Source organism: Benincasa hispida, chromosome 7 (assembly GCF_027475165.1).
Source record: "Benincasa hispida cultivar pf3 chromosome 7, pf3_genome.v1.1, whole genome shotgun sequence".
NCBI classification, from domain to species: domain Eukaryota; kingdom Viridiplantae; phylum Streptophyta; class Magnoliopsida; order Cucurbitales; family Cucurbitaceae; genus Benincasa; species Benincasa hispida.
Window position 1 is genome coordinate 25,183,678 of NC_143484.1, and position 21,503 is coordinate 25,205,180.

Below are 21,503 nucleotides of genomic sequence, written 5' to 3' on the forward strand. Positions count from 1 at the left end.
GTCAAAAATGCAAAGCTAAAAATGTAGAAAGTCTCCAAATTGTCTTAAATAATGCCTCTAAACGGCGGCAAAGTTGAATTGCACATTTGACAAGGTTTGACTTCATGTTTTTCCATGCATGCACACTTGACAACATTTTCTTCACAAAATCTGCACATTTTTGTCCATCGTGCCATCTTCCAAACTATATGATTATTCTCGTGTCATCTTCATATCATTTTCTTCTTGACTCATTGAACTAACATTGTATATAAATTTGGGCTTGAAATTCTCTATCTCTTCTTGTGAATTAACCACCACCTTTGAAGGTATAATGTGAAAGCCTCGTAATAGTTCCTTTGGGCACATGCATCATTCAATTATTGGATTCACATCATCTCCCCTTTCTTTAAAAGGATTTGTTCTCGAATCAACATCTTCATTCCCTACATCAAAGGGAGTCAAATAGCCACATTAAAATTAGAACTTATATTGTACTCACCTTAAAGATCTAGTTTATTGGCATAGTCAATGATCCACTATATCACTTGAAATTGACCATTTCCTCTTGATTAAATTTAAATCTCCTGTGAATTAGAAACCTTTTCATTTGTAGATAAACTCAAACCTAATCACTATATTCAAAAATCAATCTCTCCCTCTTTTTATTCTCGTGAATCACTAACTTATGATTTTTCTTTTCAATACTTTTTTTTTTAACTTATTTGTGGAAAGTGTTGATGTCTTTTTCTTTAGAAATAATTGCACATATTAGATGGAAAAACATCATTTGAACTTGATTCAATCACTAAGCACATTCATTTGCACATAAGTACAAAGTTTGATGCTTGACAACACATTTCTCACCTCTTTTTTTCTCATAACCAAACTCACATTATTTCATTTTTTTTCCCCTCAAAATCACTTTTTTTTCTTTATTAATATTCACTCATCTTTTTTGCCCCCTCACTTTTCTCTCTTTTTTCAGTCTTATCTCTCTCTCTTTAAACTTACTTTCTATTCTCCTTTCTTGATCTTCAATTTGTTTTCTTTTCTTTTCTTTTCTTTTCTAATTTCAATTGTTCACATTGTACTTTATATGGAGACAATGGAAGTAAAATAAATTTCTTCCCATTCAAAGTAAATGTGTACTTGTTCAACAATCCAGACCTCTCTATAATATTACCAAGGATGACCTAACAACATATCACACATATGCATGGGTACTACTTCACAGGGACTCCATCCTTATTTCTTCCCGAAGTAAAAGAATTAAGAGCTTGGGAGTTTACGTTCGATTCTCCTTTGTTTGTCAACCATTGAAGTTGGTATGGTTTTGGATGTGGATAGGTAGTAATTTGAAGTCCTTCAATAAGAAAACTACTTACCACATTGGCACAACTTCCACTATCAATTACCAAGTTGTATGGAGTTCCTTCAATTAACCATTTTGTGTGATACAAGTCTCCCTTTGATATTCAACTTTCTCTTCTTTGATTTGCTAGTAAGTACCCTTCTCATAATTAAAGTTATGGAGCAACCTTCTTTAATGCACTCGTCATCATGTGCTTCCAATTCTTTTTCAAGTTATGCATCATGCTCTTCCCATTTTTCTTCCATATCAGGTATCCCCTTTCTCATCAGCATGCTTTTTCGTTGACACAATTCTTGCTAATGTGTCCAACCCCCTGCACTTCCAACATTAAATAGAACTAAACTTCTCTCTTACTTCATTTGAAGCTTCATTCTTTTTAGTATTGGAGCTCTCGACCTTCACTCTTTTGGCGGCCACAAGTTTCTCATTTTGTTCATTCTTATTCATAAAACCATCCTTGTTCCAAGCATTAGAATTTGAAAAGGTATTAGCTTTAGATGTATATCTCCTAGATTGCTTCTTTTCTTCTCTCAATTGATCTTCAATTTTGATTGCAAAGTGATACATATCCTCCAAGTAAGGCTATGGGTTTCTATCAACCAGATTAGCAATTTCTCGATTGAAACCTCCAAGGAATCTAGACATGTTGTCTTCTTCTTTTTTATGAATTTTGGCTCTTTTCATCATAATCTTCATCTCTTGATAATATTCAACCACACTTTTTGTTCCCTGCCTCAAAGCTAGCAATTTAGTTTTCAAATCTCTTTCGTACAATTTTGGATCATAATCTTTCTTATGGCTTCTTTAAGTTCATCCCAAGTTTCTATTGGATCCTCGTATTTTCTTCTTCTCTCGTATTTGAGATGTTGATACCAATTTCCAGCATAGTTGGTGAATTCGACAATGGCAAGTCTCATCTTCTTATTCTCACATGTGTTGCAATCAAATACATGTTCTATCTTCCTTTCCCATTTTAAGTATGCCTTCGCGTTGCTGTACCACTAAATGGTGGAATTTTGAGCTTAACTCCAATATCTCAATCTTCATGAATTTTTTTTTTTTTAATTTAATTCTAGAGAATATTTCCCTATCTTTCGTTCTCTAATTAGGGTTTTATTTTTATTGTAAAGGAAAATTATATTTTGAATTAAAGAAAAATCCCATATTTTAGTTATTGCCTTCTTAATTTGGGTTTTTTTTTTAAAAAAAAAATATTGGTAAAGACAAGAAAGAAAAACCCTAATCCCCAAATCTCTTCCTCTCTCTCCTTTATGTCTCCCATTCTCTCCCTCTCTTCCTTTTTGTCATGAAGACCACCCAGCTGACAATTTCTTCTTCCTCTCCAGTGACTCCCATGCGCACGTCTACCAGCAATTGCAGTTTTGTCGACTCCCCTGTGCACGACGACCAGCGCGATTCATCCCCGTAGTCACAAGAGATCGCCGATGGTGGCATCTTCCGACGAGATCTACGGCGCTTGATAGTGTCTTAGCCCTTGTAGACAGTGGACAACGTCGTAACATCCAACAACAACCTACGCGACCTCCTCTACGCACGAATCGGTGCCTGTCTACGAGCTCCAGCCAACTCGCACGATTGGAGCATCCTGAAAGCGGTGCTTTTACCCTTTCGGTGAGTTTCGACACTTACCCAATCCTTTTCAATGTTTGATTTTTCATACCCATTGCTTAACAAACCTAAATATATAGGATTAAGTCTATTCGGACACCAATCAACATGGTTTCGGGTCGTATTAGCTAAGAATCTACAGTCTTAGCACCTTGAATTCCCTTTCGAACTAGACTTAAGTTCTTTAGACATGCCTCTTATGATTGGAAACATTTACTTGTAGATTATGAATGGTTTCGGAACCATTCAGACATCAACTCATGGGCATTTCTATCGTTTTGGGTGAGTTTCAATGGGCTCAGTGATCTGAACTCCTTGTCGAACTTGATTAAGGTTTCTTAGGCTAGTCTCTAACATTTACAAACTTATATTTTAGGTTCGAAGAGTGTCAGAATTAATCGGACACTTCTCGACAAGGAAGAAAAGTTGTTTTAGTGAGTTCTTTAGCTTAGGACTCCGTTTAGAGCTTTTCAAATTGACATAAGGTGTTGTAAAATCATTTCTAACTCATTGACATACTTGAATTTTGTTAGCTTTGACTCGAAGTGCTTGATTTAAGGTTTAAGGCCACCTAAGGAATCTTTAGGATTCATTTAGAAGAGCTTTAGAACACTTGAGTAAGTATATATTTCTACTTGAGGGGCTTGTTTGCACTTTGATGCTTGTTATTCGGTTTATGTCTACTATATATGAATGTATGTATGGTTCCTATGATCTGATTCTTGGAATGGTTGAGTATGTTTAGGGTGAAAATAAGTATGTTTATGATGTGCTTCTGCTAATGATATATGTATATGTATACATGTATAAACCTTGCGATTTCAGATATAAAGTGAGCATTTGTAAGTAATTCAGCAATGTCTTAATGCTTGTGGTGATGGTTATGTCCTTGAGGAATGCGTGATTTGTATTTTATTGCAATTTGCATGTTTCATATTGAACATAACACGGTATATGGGTGGCAAAGCATGATCGTAAATCATGTGAGGGTGGTAAAGCATGACGTATAGATCATGTGAGGGTCGTGGAGCATGATGAATAATTTGTAACAACCTAAATTTGTACGCATATACTACAGGAAATTAAAAGTCAAATGTTAAGCAGGACGAAATTTTATTTAAGGGGTAGTAAATATAATACCCTAACCCTAATTTAGAAAATAGGAAAACAAATAAATTTAATAGAAAAATTGGGTGGAAATTTAGAATTGGAAAAAAATAAGAAATTTATTAATTATCTAAAAATAATGAATAAGAGGGCAGAATCAGGGAGGATTAATTAGAAGTTGGAGAGAGCGAGAGCCACGAGAGTAAACCAGCGAGAAAACTGGAGAGAGCGAGAGCCACGAGAGTAAACCAGCGAAAAAGCTGGAGAGAGCGAGAGCCACGAGAGTAAACCAGCGAGAAAGCTGGAGAGAGCGAGAGCCACGAGAGCCAAACCAGCGAAAAAGTTGGAGAAAGCGAGATTCTGAGAACAGAGAGAGCGAGATTTGGACAGAAGCGTGGATTATGCGTTGAATTTGGCCACGATCTTATAGATTATACATGGAGAACCCTAAAATTGAATACAAACAAAGGTTGGTGACGTAAGGGTAAACATTAGCCAAAATTAGGTGTCTTATTAAGAGAAATTCTTAAACCTAAGTAATTTTAAAGAAGCCATTTGTAGGATGAAGTTGTCACACAGAGAAGAGCTGGAAACGGCTATAAATAGGAGGTTTTGGGCTGGAAGTTAAACTCATTCTCAAAAAAAAACTCAGTAGTAAAAATCGTGTGAAAATGGTGAAGTAATTCTGTTAGTTAGAAGGAGGAAACGCGAAGGAAGTGCTGTCCAAATTTCCTTCTGGTTTAAGAGGGAAAGCTCTAGTGATTAAACCATAAAGAATAATAAGGAATAACTAGAATCGCAGTCAAGGTAAGTAGTTTATCTCACCCTCTCTTTAAGTGTTTCATGGTAGTGTACCTTTAATATGCTGCATAATTATGTTATTGTTATGTTGCATTACATGTTTAAAATACGTTTATCGACAAGGGACCCCATGCATTATGTTTGTTCACAACGATGAAATAAGATTAAATTTTAATTAGATAAAGGTTATGCTTCTAAGGCTAGCAGGGCATGTATGGTTGCACCCTTCTAGACCCAATTCTATGTCAAGTTTATGCTAGAGACTAACAAGGTATGTATGGTTGCACCCCTCTAGTCCAATCTTACGTTTATACTAATGGTTGATGTTGGATGCGACTCTGGCCCTACTGACTGCATGACCCGCTAATCATCAGATGGGTTAATTTTCGCTTAAATCCTCATCTTCCTACCAGGGCGGAGAAATTTACGTTAGAAGCATAACTGACCATCACATATTATTATATGTTTTCGGTCCCAATCATATGTTTTCAGGACATGTTGCATGTGATTGTGCATTTGGTCACTACCATCAAGCTTACTATCATAGGCATATGCATTTTTATATCACTACGCTAATGTTTTATGGATCCTGGTGTTTTGTAAAATAAACTTTTTATATAGTTTTCTACCTAATTAATAAAATCTTAGATATGTTCTTTTGAGATTTTTTTTACCAAAACTCATCTCATGATAGAAAAGTCTAAGTATGCATGTCGTAGTGGTCAGATCATAATATGTAAGGTTCCGATCGTTACATAATTCGTGTGAGAGTGGTGGAACATGACACATAAATTATGTGTTGTGTGTGTTGCATAGCACGGTCCATCAAATCATGAGCTATTATGTGTAAATAGGATTATTTTGTAACAACCCAGATTTGTAAGCATACACTACAGGAAATTAAATATTGAAATTTATTGGATGATAAATATAAATACCCTAACCTTAATTTAGGAAGCAGAGAAACAATTAAAAAAATAATAATATAAATAAATAAATAAAGATAAAAATAAAAGAAAATTGGAAAAAACGAAGGTGGAGAGAGCGAGACTTTAATTTAATGATAAATAAATAAATAAGTAAATAAAAGAAAATTGGAGAGAGAGAGAAAGATGGAGAGAGCGAGATTGGAGAGAAAATTGGAAAAAGCGAGAAAAGAGAGAACGAGATTCCTGAAGAGAGCAAGATTAAAGAGAAAATTGGAGAAAGCGAGATTTGCAGCGAGAACGTGGGAGAGAGCGAGAGCCACCTAGTAAGAAAGCTGGAGAGAGCAAGATTGAAGAGAAAATTGGAGAAAGCGAGATTTGCAGCGAGAAAGTGGGAGAGAGTGAGAGCGAGAGAGAGAGTCACGAGAGTGAGAGTCACGAGAGCAAACCAGCGAGAAAGCTGGAGAGAGCGAGATTCTGAGAACAAAAAGAGCGAGATTTGGATAGAAGCATGGATTATGCGTTGAATTTGGCCACGTTCTTTTAGATTATACATGGAAAAACCCTAAAATTGAATACAAATAAAGAATGATGAGGTAAGGGCAAACGTTAGTCAAGATTAGGTGTCTTATTGAGAGGAATCCTTAAACACTAAGTAATTTTAAAGAATCCACCTGTAGGATGATTTGTCACACTGAGAAGAGCTGAAAACTACTATAAATAGGACCCTTTGCCTGAAGATTTAACCCATTCTCAAACAAATCTCAGTAACAAAGAATCGTGTGAAAGAGTAAGTGTGAGTGAGGAAGTTCTGTGAGGCTAAAAGAGAAAAGCTCGGGTAAGGTGTTGCCCAAATTTCTACCCAAATTTCCTTCTAATTTAAAAAGGGAAAGCTCTACTGATCAAATCATAAAGAATAATAAGGAATAACTAGATCACAGTAAGTAGTTTATCTCACCCTCTCTTTAAATATTCTATGGCAGTGTACCTTTATTATGTTGCATGATTATGTTAATTGTTATATTGCATTACATGTTTAGAACACGTTTCTCTACAAGGGACGCCATGCATTATGTTTGTTCACTAATATGTTAAAATCAAGTTTTAATTAGATGTAAGTTATGCTTCCAATCTAATCTTACGTTTATGTTAATGGTTGATGTTGGATGCGACTCTGGCCCTACTGACTGCATGACCCGCTAATCATCAGATGGGTTAGTTTCCGCTTAAGTCCTCATCTTTCTATCAGGGCGGAGAAATTTATGCTTCCAGGGCTGGTAGGGCATGTATGGTTGCACCCTTCCAGGCCTAATCTTACGTTATGTTTACGCTAGGGACTAGCAGGGTATGTATGGTTGCACCCCTCTAGTCCAATATTACGTTTATGCTAATGGTTGATGTTGGATGCGACTCTGGCCCTACTAACTGCATGACCCGCTAATCATTAGATGGGTTAGTTTTCACTTAGGTCCTCATCTTCCTATCAGGACGAAGAAATTTATGTTGGAAGCATAACCGACCACCACATGTTATTATATGTTTTCGGTCCCAACCATATGTTTTCATGACATGTTGCTTGTGATTGTGCATTTGGTCACTACCCTACGTGAGAACTACTTACTGGGTATATTATATTCTCATCCTATATTTTTACAGACTTTGTAGGTAAGGACACAGCGTAGATGGCAGAATTGGACGTCGCTCAAATGGCCAACCATCAAACTCACTATTATAGGCACATGCATTTTGTACCACCACGCTAATGTTTTATGGATCCTGGTGTTTTGATAAATAAACTTTTTATATAGTTTTTCTATCTAATTAATAAAATTTAGATATGTTCTTTGAAATTTTCACCAAAACTCATCTCATGATAGAAAAATCTAAGTATGCATGTCGTAGCGGTCAGATCATAATGTGTAAGGATCCGGTCGTTACAGTTTCGTATCAGAGCGTTTGGGCCAAATAGACTCTATTACATTAAAAGAGTCGTGGTGTTTGATGGTTCGGCCTGTTAAGTGATGCCCATAGCTACACCAAATACGCTGGTAAGTGGAATTTTCAAACAAGTAATTTAGTAAATAATTTAGTAAACATAGGTATGAGTTAAAAAAAAATATTTGAAAATGCAGGACGTTCCATCCTTCAATATTTGACGAATCATCCGTGCATCCAACTATAACATTGAATTGGATAGAAATAGAACTAGTTTTCATCACATGAACATCCCAAAAGAACAGAAAATAAATTGTGTCACCTTCATGTTAAAAGACGATTTAAAGTTCTGGTGGGAAAACTGTAAGTTGTTAGTATCAAGACATAAACTAGGGGTGACCCTTATCATCCTAGACATAAGTGATTTTGACATAATACTAGGTATGGCCTGGTTAGCAGCAAACTCTGCAAGCATAGATTGCCATAATAAAGAGATCATATTCACCTTTCCAACAGGAACCAAGTTTAAGTTTAAGAGTTCTAATACACCATCAACCACAAGAATAATTTCAGCCTTAAAAACTAAACATTTGCTCAACCATGGGGCTTGGTCATATTTAGCAAGCGTAGTAGATTTACGAAACCAAAAGGATGAAATTAAGGTCATTCCTGTAATAAGAGAATTTGAAGATGTATTCCCAAAAGAGCTACCAGGTTTACCACCGAAACGAGAAATAGAATTTTGTATAGATCTAATTCTCGGAGCTGAACCAATATCTAAAGCATCATATAGAATGGCACCTGCGGAATTAAAAGAACTCAAAATACAGTTACAAGAATTGCTAGATAAGGGATTTATACGCCCTAACGTGTCTCCATGGGGAGCACCTGTTTTATTTGTTAAGAAAAAGGATGGATCAATGCGTTTATGTATAGATTATCGGGAGTTGAATAAGTTGACAATAAAGAATAAGTATCCACTCCCACGCATTAATGACCTATTTGACCAATTACAAGGAGCCTCAGTATTCTCCAAAATAGACTTACAATCTGGATATCATCAACTACGAATCAAGGAGTCGGATATACCCAAGACTGCTTTCCGAACAAGATATGGGCATTATGAATTCGTTGTGATGCCCTTTGGATTAACGAATGCCCCAACAGCCTTCATGGACTTGATGAATAGAATTTTTAAGGACTATCTTGATAACTTCGTGATCGTATTTATAGATGATATTTTGGTCTATTCCAAGTCTGAGGCAGAATATGAAAAACATCTTAGGGACGTCGTTTTCATATTAAGAAATGAAAAGTTGTATGTCATATTCTCCAAGTGTGAGTTTTGGACGCGACAAGTTGCCTACCTAGGGCATATTGTAAAGCAAGAAGGAATCTCAGTGGATTCTACTAAGACTGAAACAGTTAGCAAGTGGCCTCGCCCAACAACAGTCAGCGAAGTGCGTAACTTCCTTGGATTAGCAAGATATTATAGACGATTTGTGAAGCATTTCTCAAGTATAGCATTACCCTTAACCAATCTCACCAAGAAGAATAATCCTTTTGTCTGGAACCAAACATGTGAGCAAAGCTTCCAGAAACTAAAAGAAAGGTTGACCACAGCCTCTATTCTCACTATACCTAACAGATCAGGGGGTTTAACTGTGTACAGTGACGCATCGAAGAAGGGGCTTGGTTGTGTATTGATGCAACACGGAAAGGTAATAACATATGCTTCAAGACAACTAAAACCTTATGAACAAAATTATCCCGTCCATGACTTGGAGTTAGCTGTCGTAGTCTTTTCCTTAAAGATATGGAGACATTGCTTATATGGGGAAAAGATCCAAATTTATACAGATCATAAAAGCCTTAAGTACTTCTTTACCCAGAAAGAGTTAAATATGAGGTAACGAAGATGGTTAGAATTAGTCAAAGACTATGATTGTGAGATCCTCTATCATCCAGGAAAAGCTAACATTGCTGCTAATGCTCTTAGCAGAAAGTCAGCTCATACAGCAGCTCTAAGTACCATCTCCAAACACATAATAGATGATCTTGAAAAGGCTAAGATCTCACTAATACCAAAAACCTTCACAACTCAAATAGCACAGTTAATTGCAAGACCTGCATTAAGGCAAAAGATAATTGATGCACAACAAATAGATAAATACCTAAACAAACAACTGCAATCAGAGAATGGAGAAACCAGTCAATTCTTTACAGCCCCAAACTCTACACTCCTCTATCACGACGTCTATATGTACCAGATGATGAAGAAATCGAGAAAGAACTATTGAAGGAAGCTCATGAATCATGCTTTTCAATACATCCTGGGAGTACCAAAATGTATCGAGACCTGAAAGCACATTACTGGTGGGGTAACATGAAAAAGGATATAGCCGACTATGTAAGTAAATGTTTGGTTTGTCAACAAGTGAAAGCTCTACGGTAACGACCACAAGGACTCCTCCAGCCTCTAAATGTTCCAGAATGGAAATGGGAACATATTTCTATGGACTTCATCTTAGAACTCCCGAAAACTGTTAAAGACCACAACATGATTTGGGTGATTGTAGATCGACTCACCAAATCGGCCCACTTCCTACCATGCAAGACTACTCACACTACGGAAGCACTAGCTCAAATGTACTTAAAAGAGGTCATCCAGTTACATGGAATCCCAGTATCAATTGTTTCAAATCGAGACCCTCGTTTCGTCTCCAAGTTCTGGAAAAGTTTGCAGAAAGCAATGGGCACACAGCTAAATTTCAGCACAGCCTTCCACCCACAAACTGATGGCCAAATAGAACGAGTTAATCAAATCCTAAAAGACATGTTGAGGGCATGTCTTTGGATTTTATTGGAGCATGGGATTCGTAGATACATCTTATAGAATTTGCTTGTAATAATAGTTATTAGGCGACAATTGGTATGGCTCCCTTTCGAGCCTTATACGGAAAGAAATGCAGATCCCCTGTACACTGGGATGAAGTCGAGGAGCGAACACTACTAGGACCTGAATTGGTGCAGCAAACATCAGAGTCAATTAAGCTAATTCGGGAAAGAATGCGAACAGCTCAAAGCAGACAGAAGAATTATGCTGATAACCGTCGAAAAGAGCTGGAATTCAAAGTAGAAGATCATGTATTTCTAAAGGTAGCACCAATGAAAGGCATTATGCGTTTCGGACGAAAAGGCAAACTTAGCCCCCGCTTTATTGGACCCTTTGAAATATTAAAACGTATTGGCAAAGTAGCTTATCGATTAACATTACCATCTACCCTTTCTACAATACATAATATCTTTCATGTATCGATGCTTCGAAAATATGTGTTTGACCCATCACATGTAGTAAATTATGAACCTCTACAAATAAGTGAAAACCTGGATTATGAGGAGACTCTGGTTTGCATCCTAGCAAGAGAGAAGAAGTCGCTTCGTAATCGAAAAATAAGTTTAGTGAAGGTTCTCTGGAGAAATCAGCAAGTGGAAGAAGCTACATGGGAACGAGAAAGAGGGATGAAAGACAAATACCCTTATCTGTTTAAAAACCAAGAAATTTTCGAGGACGAAAGTTCTTAAGGGAGGAAGAATGTAACAACCCAGATTTGTACGCATACACTACAAGAAATTAAATATTGAGATTTATTGGATGATAAATATAAATACCCTAACCTTAATTTAGGAAGCAGAGAAACAATTAAAAATAATAATAAATAAATAAACAATATTAATAAATAAATAAAAATAAAAATAAAAGAAAATTGGAAGAACAAAGGTGGAGAGAGCAAGACTCTAATTTAATGATAAATGAATAAATAAATAAGTAAATAAAAAAAAATTGGAGAGAGAGAGAGAAAGATGGAGAGAGCGAGATTGGAGAGAAAATTGGAAAAAGCGAGAGTGGAGAGAACGAGATTCCTGGAGAAAGCGATATTAAAGAGAAAATTGGAGAAAGCGAGATTTGCAGCGAGAAAGTGGGAGAGAGCGAGAGCTACCCAGTGAGAAAGCTGGAGAGAGCAAGATTGAAGAGAAAATTGGAGAAAGCGAGATTTGCAGCAAGAAAGTGGGAGAGAGCGAGAGTCACGAGAGCAAGAGCAAGAGCGGGAGTCACAAGAGAAAACCAGCGAGAAAGCTGGAGAGAGCGAGATTCTGAGAACAGAAAGAGCGAGATTTGGACAGAAGCATGGATTATGCGTTGAATTTGGCCACGATCGTTTAGATTATACATGGAAAAACCCTAAAATTGAATACAAACAAAGAATGATGACGTAAGGGCAAACGTTAGTCAAGATTAGGTGTCTTATTGAGAGGAATCCTTAAACACTAAGTAATTTTAAAGATGCCACCTATAGGATGATTTGTCACACTGAGAAGAGCTGAAAACTACTATAAATAGGACCCTTTGCCTGAAGATTTAACCCATTCTCAAACAAATCTCAGTAACAAAGAATCGTGTGAAATAGTAAGTGTGAGTGAGGAAGTTCTGTGAGGCTAAAAGAGAAAAGCTCGGGTAAGGTGCTGCCCAAATTTCCTTCTAATTTAAAAAGGGAAAGCTCTACTGATCAAATCATAAAGAATAATAAGGAATAACTAGATCACAGTAAGTAGTTTATCTCACCCTCTCTTTAAATATTCTATGGTAGTGTACCTTTATTATGTTGCATGATTATGTTAATTGTTATATTGCATTACATGTTTAGAACACGTTTCTCTACAAGGGACGTCATGCATTATGTTTGTTCACTATTACGTTAAAATCAAGTTTTAATTAGATGTAAGTTATGCTTCCAGTCTAATCTTACGTTTATGTTAATGGTTGATGTTGGATGCGACTCTGGCCCTACTGACTGCATGACCCGCTAATCATCAGATGGGTTAGTTTCTGCTTAAGTCCTCATCTTCCTATCAGGGCGGAGAAATTTATGCTTCCAGGGCTGGCAGGGCATGTATGGTTGCACCCCTCCAGGCCTAATCTTAAGTTATGTTTATGCTAGGGACTAGCAAGGTATGTATCGTTGCACCCCTCTAGTCCAATATTACGTTTATGCTAATGGTTGATGTTGGATGCGACTCTGGCCCTACTAACTGCATGACCTGCTAATCATTAGATGGGTTAGTTTTCGCTTAGGTCCTCATCTTCCTATCAGGACGGAGAGATTTATGTTGGAAGCATAACCGACCACCACATGTTATTATACATTTTCGGTCCCAACCATATGTTTTCATGACATGTTGCTTGTGATTGTGCATTTGGTCACTACCCTACGTGAGAACTACTTACTGGGTATATTATATTCTCATCCTATATTTTTACAGACTTTGTAGGTAAGGACACAATGTAGATGGCAGAATTGGTCATCGCTCAAATGGCCAACCATCAAACTCATTATTATAGGCACATGCATTTTGTACCACCACGCTAATATTTTATGGATCCTGGTGTTTTGATAAATAAACTTTTTATATAGTTTTTCTATCTAATTAATAAAATTTAGATATGTTCTTTGAAATTTTTACCAAAACTCATCTCATGATAGAAAAGTCTAACTATGCATGTCGTAGCGGTCGGATCATAATTGTAAGGATCTGATCATTACATATTTTGTTTTAAACGAGAATGTTTTATTGTTGTGTAGCATGATGTGACCGATAGTGCTTTTATTGTATGCTTCTTTTTGTATATATGTGTATGTTTGGTGGCCCTTCAGGTATGGGCTACTTACCAATACAAGTGTGTACTAATCCCACCAGATTTTGTACGTGTCGGTGAGCATGGTGAGCTTAGTGATGCTGAGAATGAGCCTAAGAAGGATCGGTCAAAGACTTATGTCCTTGCTTTCTTCTTTTTGTTAGAAGTTTTTTTTCATTTCGAATATTTGAGTTTTAAACTTTGTTTTAAATTTAAGTTTTTTTCAGTTAGTTGTTTGAGTGGAAGCTTTGTAATAGGTTTTAGTTTAGTTTGTCTCAGTTGTGCTTGATTATAGTTGGTTAGTATTTAACAAGCTTTGTTGGATTTGTTTTAAGAATGGTTGAATGCAGTTTAATGGGAATTCTTGTAGTTTTGTTAAGAAGAAGTGGTCGTGGATTTCTTTCTTTCTTTCTTTTCTTCTCTTTTTTTCTTTGATATTGATTTTCTTTCGTTCTTTCGTTCTTTCTTTCTTTCTTTCTTTCTTTTTTTTTTTTTGTGCTATTCATTTTCTATGTGATATTAGAGCAAATATGAAAAAGCATTTCAATATAAGTTGTAGTATGTCTTTTATTATACGAAAAAGAATAAAGGAGAAACAAGATAAAGATATTTCACCTCTAGAGTTGGCCAAGGATGATGACCAAATACTCTCATACCAAATGATAAGCATCCACAATATTTGATGGATGCAAAGCTAGATATCTTTTTAGTATCCTTGCAAACTCTCACAACTAAAGCTAACTTAATGAATTGATTCCAACTAAGAGCTTAGTTAGAAGGATATAACTCTTATACTGAACTTAGAATTACCAAAGGGGTTGAATAAGCACAAATTTTTTTAATATCAATAGTCTGAGTTTGAAGAGCAAACCATTTTAAAGGCCAAAAGCTTGTGCATGGACCAAGAACTCAAAAGACATTGAAAAACAATTAATTGCAAATAGTAGAAAACGAGACATAGGAACTTACAGCGTAATTGCATACTAATTAATTAGTCAAAATGAAAAACTAAAAATGTAGAAAGTCTCCAAACTGTCTTAAATAACTCCTTTAGAAGGCGACATAGTTGAATTGCACATTTGATAAGGTTTGGCTTCATTTTCCCATGCAGTGCACACTTGACAACATTTTCTTTATGAAATTTGCACACTTTTTTTTTGTCCACCATGTCATCTTCCAAACCATAAGAATTTTCCCATGCCATCTTCATGTCATTCTCAGACTCATTGAACTAACATTATATAAATTTGGTCTAAAAATTATTTGTCTCTTCTTATGAATTAACTTGCCTTTGAAGGTGTAATGTGAAAACCTCTTGAATCTTCTATACTTTACTTCTCGTAATAGCTCCTTCAAGTACATGTAACTGATCAATTATTGGATTCACATCAACTTTAATAAGGAGATATAGTTAAGATTCTTTAAAAAAAAAAAAAAAAAAACAAAACCATGTCATATCGATTAGAATTAATAATAAACTTTTCACTAACCTCTAATTTTGGAGGGAAAACCTAAAATAATTTTTTGAAGAACACTTACATGCTTTTTTACATGCTTCTTCAAATAAGTCATCAGTAAATAGTTATGAGAAAAAAAAAATACATTTTTATCCTCTGAGCTTTGGAAATAAATGCATTTAATTCCTGAAGTTTCATGAAAAAAAAAACCCTTAAATTTAATATAAAAAAATTATAGAGATTGATGCGTCAATATGACATAAAAAAAATATTTTTTCAATCTTTCCCTTTCTCTCTCCATTTTTCAGTTTTCTTTTTTCTTTAATAAAAACAATCAAAATGGCGTGGGCTCTCTCTTCCATCTTTAGGAATTAAATTTTGATATGGATCAACATTGACCTTCAATTGAATCTCTCTCTATTGCACAGACTATAAGCAAATTCCAACCTAAGAGAAAATTCATATAAAGTTTCATATTTAGTGCTTTAAATCAAGGGGAGGTTGCAATTTCACGGGAGGATTGGGTCAGATTTGCAGAAAATGAAAATACATTAGAGATGAAATGTGCAGATGAGATCACAATCTTAATTAAAAAGAGGTTATATTCAATTTTAAATATCATTCCAAAGCTTAATGATACTAAATGCATTTCATTTATACTAAATTGCAATCTTAATTCATTTGATCTAGTTTAGTGAAATTGATTTCATTCATACCACAATTTCTTCATTTCATTTCGCCTGAAGAGAAAACCCAACCGAGGATTTGGTTTAAGTTGAAGAAAAATGGAAATAAGAGTTATGATGCCAAGTTTGAGCAATTTGGAGATTAAACGAGGGAGATGTCACACTTGAGTTTTTCATTATGATTGTTCTGATTATTTTCTTAAAAAAAAAAAAATCTAGTAATAGAGATGGAAAAGAGATAACGAGAGAGGATGGAGAGATAGGTGAGGAGAGGGAGAAAGAAAGAAAAATGTTAAAAATGATATTTTTTTTATGTCATATTGCCACATCAGCTTCTATAATTTTTTTAATTAAATTGAAAGTTTTTTTTTTTAAAATGATGGACTTTTTAAACCTATTCTTCAAAACTTAGAGACCAAAATGACCAATCTAAAACTTTAGGAACTAAATCATCTATTGTCCAAAACTCAGGGACCAAAAAGGTATTTTTCCCATAGTTATAAAATGTTTCTTTTGGAAAAAAGTTACAAGTTCATAAAATCTAACTATATCACTTTATCCCCCAAAATAAATTTATAAATTCTCTTATGAAAAACAAAGGCTTTTAATTTTCATTTAGAATATTTTGAGCTCTTCTACTAGATTGGGGGGGGGAAAAAGTATGAAATGATACTAGGACAAAATAGGATTTTTGAAAAATCTAATTGTGAAAAAAGATGTAAAATCAAATGAAAAGAAAAAAATGGAAAAAAATAATCCCTATGTACAAGACCATGAAAGGGTGTGAATGTAAGGGCAAAATGGTCATTATTGAAAAAGTTAAGTGCAAAGACGAAAGTTAAAAATTTGTTTCTCTCAACCACTTTTAATATAATATAGATTTTAATTTAGTATAGATATGTTCTCCGTTCAATAATGTATAGATAAGGTATATATTATATATATAATGGATATACATGTAGAAAAGATGTTGCCACAAATTATGAAAATAAAAGAAACTATACCTTTAGTTCAAAAATGACAAAGATTTGTGTATGTAATGTGTTAAGAAAAAAGAATAAAATGTCAAGAACAAAACTAAAAATAAGAATTAAAAGTGGAGATGATGAGAAAGTTTCGAACAAATTTTATGCTCAATTGATGTGTGTTTCAAGAGTACTTAACCTATATATATAGTGTTATGAAAGAATAGGCAACAAGTCTAGAAAATTATAAATTAGATATCTATTGTATATAAAATATATGCTTTGTGAAAATCTTGCTACAAAAAGTTGAATGGGAAAAAATCTTACTGAAAATTAAAAAGAGAATATAGTTTTATACTTTAACGGCGGTCTCATTAAAAATGTTACTACAAATAGTCACAACTGTCTTTTTATTGGCAATTATATCAATTGACTATTTAGTCCACAAGTTATTACTACTGAAAAAACTTTTCTCTAATCATAATATGATCCATTTCACTTATCAATGAATTACCAAAGTGCCTTTTGTCACATGAAGTCACAACTTTACCTTCAATGATCATCGCACCAAATATACTCAATAACATGGATAAGTATGGGAAAATAGCATTAGAATTAAATGCAATGCGATCTAAACATGCCTATTATTAACTAATCCAACTCTATTCTTGATTAAACTTTAATATTTCTAACTTTGTGTTAAACTATAATCAAGAAGAAAGTTAATGAGTGAAACAAGTAACTCATTTCATTATTCTCTAGAAAAGTAAACTTTGCCTACTTTAAGAAAGCACAAACCCCACTGAATTTACATACCATAAATTTCACTTGTATGAACATTATACTTCTAAAACTTTTTGTGAAAATTCTAAATGAATGGATTCCCAATGATGGAGTTGAATTCCACAAGAAATAAATCTATAAATTTTGGGGTGGTTTGTTTGAATAGAATGGGTTTGGAAGTCATGTTTGGTTTGTTTTGATTGAGCCTAGTTTGTAATTCATACCCTTTTGCTTCCCACTTGTTTCATTATTCCCATTTCCCATATTTTCATCTCATTCTCCATGGTTTCTAACCCATTAAGCATTAATCATATTTTCTCTCATCGGTTTAATCAAATGTATATCCTTCCAATTTTCCATGGTTTTAGATATCTCTCTAGTCCTCTCCTTTTAGAGTGCTTTCTTTTCTTAAGAAATTATTCTATCATCTCCTTGTCACACTCCCTCCTAAATCTACCTTTTTCACCTAGAAAGAGGTGTGAAGATAGCAAATACCACCCTTTTGTGATATCTATTGTTCGCCTTGACCTGTTTAACTCAACAACTTCTAACACCAATCAATCAACAACTTAACATATTACTTTATTGATAATAACTTAATGTTCGTATAAACTGTTTTACAAACTCTATACCAACCTCATCCTAGTGTGGCACTCGGAACTATACTCTTTTGCTACCTGTGCGGAAAAACAAAACATTTGGAAAACATAAGTTGGGAAGCTCATTGAGTGACACTTTATGAAACAACCTTTTATGTTTCAAATTTTTTTTTGAAAACTTATAACCATGCATGCTTTAAAACTTAATCAAGAAACTCTTTTCAAACGCATGATCCTTATAGACACTCATCCAAACGCACCTTAAACCTTTTAAGTAAAGAATTGCAAAAAATTTAATAAATCGCATGAATAACGCATGTTAAATAAATCATCAAACCCGTAACCGGACATCCCTAGGATGGACCAACTCAACACACCCAAACACTGAGGTGGAACCAACTTAACAAACTCAGTCACTGAGGTGGAACCAACTCAATGCATAGCAACTATCATACATGCACGCAGAGCTCAAGTAACTCCTCTCGAGTACTAGATCCAACGGTGTCAAAACCTCATTCTCAAACTATCAATTTACAGAACATCGCATGAATTATCAAACAGGAGTTTGAATTTAAATTCACAATTCAGCACTTGATGATAGATCATTATGAGTATAAACTTTGAAATAACCCATAAGTATAATTTGTTTCATCAAATACTTTTAAACGTAGTTAAAATAGGATTTTCTTCTATGAAGAGTGACTCATAGTTGCTGGTTAGAACTCCTTGGATTAGCTTCCCCAACCTTAACTTGACCTAAAAAATAGTCCAAGCTCATCAGGTCATCCTCATAATTTCCCCATAATCCATCTTATATCCTTATTAACTCTTATTTTCCCCGAATTCGAGTTTTTTTCCCCTGCAAAATAGCTCCCAAATGTTGGATTTTATGTCCTAAAACTCGTAGTTTGTAATATCATATTCTTGTTCAATAAAGCTGTTATTGAAAATCTTTAGTAAAATTAAATTCTATATTCATGAATTCAATAAACTAAAGATATGAGACTATTAAGTATAAGTTTGAACTTTATGCAATGACATAAATGTGGATCAAGTTCAAATATATAGCCAAAATGGTCTATAGTATATGAATAAGGTTGGGCACCTTATTCTGGTGACACTATGGATGCAGCCCATTTTGTAGTTAGGACAAACGATGTGATCCTAAACTGTTCATGTGGAGACATGAAAGTGGGGGCATCCTATGTAAAGAGTTTACATAAGACTGAACCATAAAATAGTCACTTTTTATGTTCTAAACATCGTTTTATGTATAAAACTGACTATTTCGTTAATTGATGACCTAGATAACTTAATCTTAATCCTGAGCTAACTATGAACTCCTGTTCACTCGGAATTATCCTTAGATTTGTATAAGTGAAGGCAGCTCATTATCGCTGGCCCAATAAGCCTCCCATTTCAGGGGTAAGATCAGGTAGATAGCTGGGAACATAGGGTGTAAGACGGAATTCACTCCTACCCGTTATAGGGATGGTAGATAGGTTGTTCCATTTAGTACTGAATCCAGGTCTTGAATAAGGGGCCCCACCCTTTCCTTGGCCTGAGAGGGGTTCGGTTTGTTGGATCTTAAACCAATTGTTCATTAGAGGATCAGTGGAAATTAAGGAATAAGATGTAATCTTGGGGGTAAAACGGTTTTTATGATCCAGCCGAGATTACGAACAACCTGTGAAGGATTAGCTTACTATCTTGGTTATATCATATAGACACAAATATATTTATAGTGAGAGGAGTGCAACTACGGGACTATAGTGGAATGACCCGTTAGTTAACGAATGTTGATTAGCTTCTCTAAAAGAGTTTAGCTAGCTAATCTCAGATCTTTGGAGCCCATGTTCTATAGGTCCATTAGGTTCCCCTACTAGCTCATATGAAATAAACTTAAAACAGTATGATAGAATGATTTGAATTGTTCGAATTAGGTGAAGAGAGAGAAACCGACAAGTATATGTGATATAGTGGTCATTTTTCAATTTAGAGATACAGCTTTAATGATTAAATGTGATTTAAATATCAAGAATATGAATACGTTCATATTCGGAAACTCAGAAATAATGGAAATGGTCAAAGATGTAAAAAGTCAAAGAATTGACTTTTGACTATGAAAAGTCAAACTTTGACCGGCCTTATATTCAAATGTGATTTGAATTTCGAGAAAATGAATACTCATACTCGAGAGGTCAAAATTAGTCAACACGGGAAAAGTCATAAAAATTCAAAATGTTGACTTTTCGGTCAAAATTTGACTTTGACAAAATGACCATTTTGTCCTTTGACTAAAGTTAGTGGGAAAATCCAAAATTTTTGTTGGATAATTCCACTAACAAGATAGTGGGCTTGGTGTTGGCTTATAGTGGAGACATCAAGCCCACTTAGATTGTGGATTTTGAGGTGGTCGGTTTTTATGAATTTGTTTCATGCAATTTCTACATGGTTTTTTTCTAAAAAATTTTGGCTTTCAATTTGGATAGAGGACTTTTGAAAATTTTGCCAAAATTAGTTTCTAAATTGGGTTGGAAAAAAATCACCATTTTTTAGAAATATCAAAACCCAAACTGAACCCAAAAAAATTCATCTCCTATTTCCATAACTTTCTCTCTCTCGGTTTCTTCATCCATCGGGTCCCACAACTTGATTCTGAGTCCGGAGAGTAGTAGGTCAGCTCTAGTGGTTGTCCGGTTCATGTTCGGGCGGAGATAGAAGCGTTTCGGGAGCTTCAAAGGTAATATTTCAAAAAAACCCCAATTAATTAATTTAGGGTTGTATGTTATTTTTGAGCAATTAGAGTAAAATTGGTCTTCAATTCCGCTGTGCATGCCTATTTTTCGATCACCAAATTATTCCAAAATTACTCTTAAGTCCAAAATTATTAATTTAGGACTAAAATATCAAGAAAATCCTAATTGGGTCCTAAAATAACTCACCAAACTCCAAAATATCCAAAATCATGTCAATGGACACCAAAATGGCCCATAGGTGCTGATTGGGCGTGTGAGTGTGCATACAGGGGCGTGTTGGCACGATAGATGTGTGGTGGCACAGCACATGGGCGTGGTTGATGGGCATTGGGAACTAGGCATGCGGAAGGAGCAGGCGAACATTAGGCGAGGCGTGCACACACGAGCATAGAAAGACGAGCGTGAGGCTACGCACGGATGAGTGCTGGCATGTGTGAGGGCACGTAGGAGTGGGTGGCTGGCCGTGTGTAAGGCTGGGCGATTAGGCAGCAAGTTGGCACCCTTGGGCTGTCTTCCTCGACCTTGGCTTTCCAGCCACTTTTCATAATTTATTTTATCAATTCTGGCCTTTCTGACTTTAAAGAATTTTTATAGCACTTAAGAGGGACCTCTAAACTTACCAACCTTATTTTTTGGGGATTTAAACCCCAATGGAAATGCCTCAAATAGCCCTACAAACCAACCCTATCCGATTTTATCCTTTCCACCGACCACCTTCGCATTTCTTCGAGTTTACCCATCTTCCCAGCCTCCAACCATCATGGCAACCCATGATGGTCATCCTTACTCATTAATCTTGATTTTATC

At 35.1% G+C, this 21,503-nt stretch overlaps 1 long non-coding RNA gene across 1 annotated transcript; it reads left to right on the top strand.

Annotated features, from left to right (window-relative positions):
* The first annotated feature begins 2,581 nt into the window (after window positions 1-2,581).
* On the top strand, window positions 2,582-7,667 carry LOC150035058 (uncharacterized). Its single transcript, XR_016530454.1, has 2 exons — window positions 2,582-2,986; window positions 7,474-7,667. It is a non-coding gene; the product is annotated as an uncharacterized LOC150035058 (long non-coding RNA).
* Window positions 7,668-21,503: the final 13,836 nt, after the last annotated feature.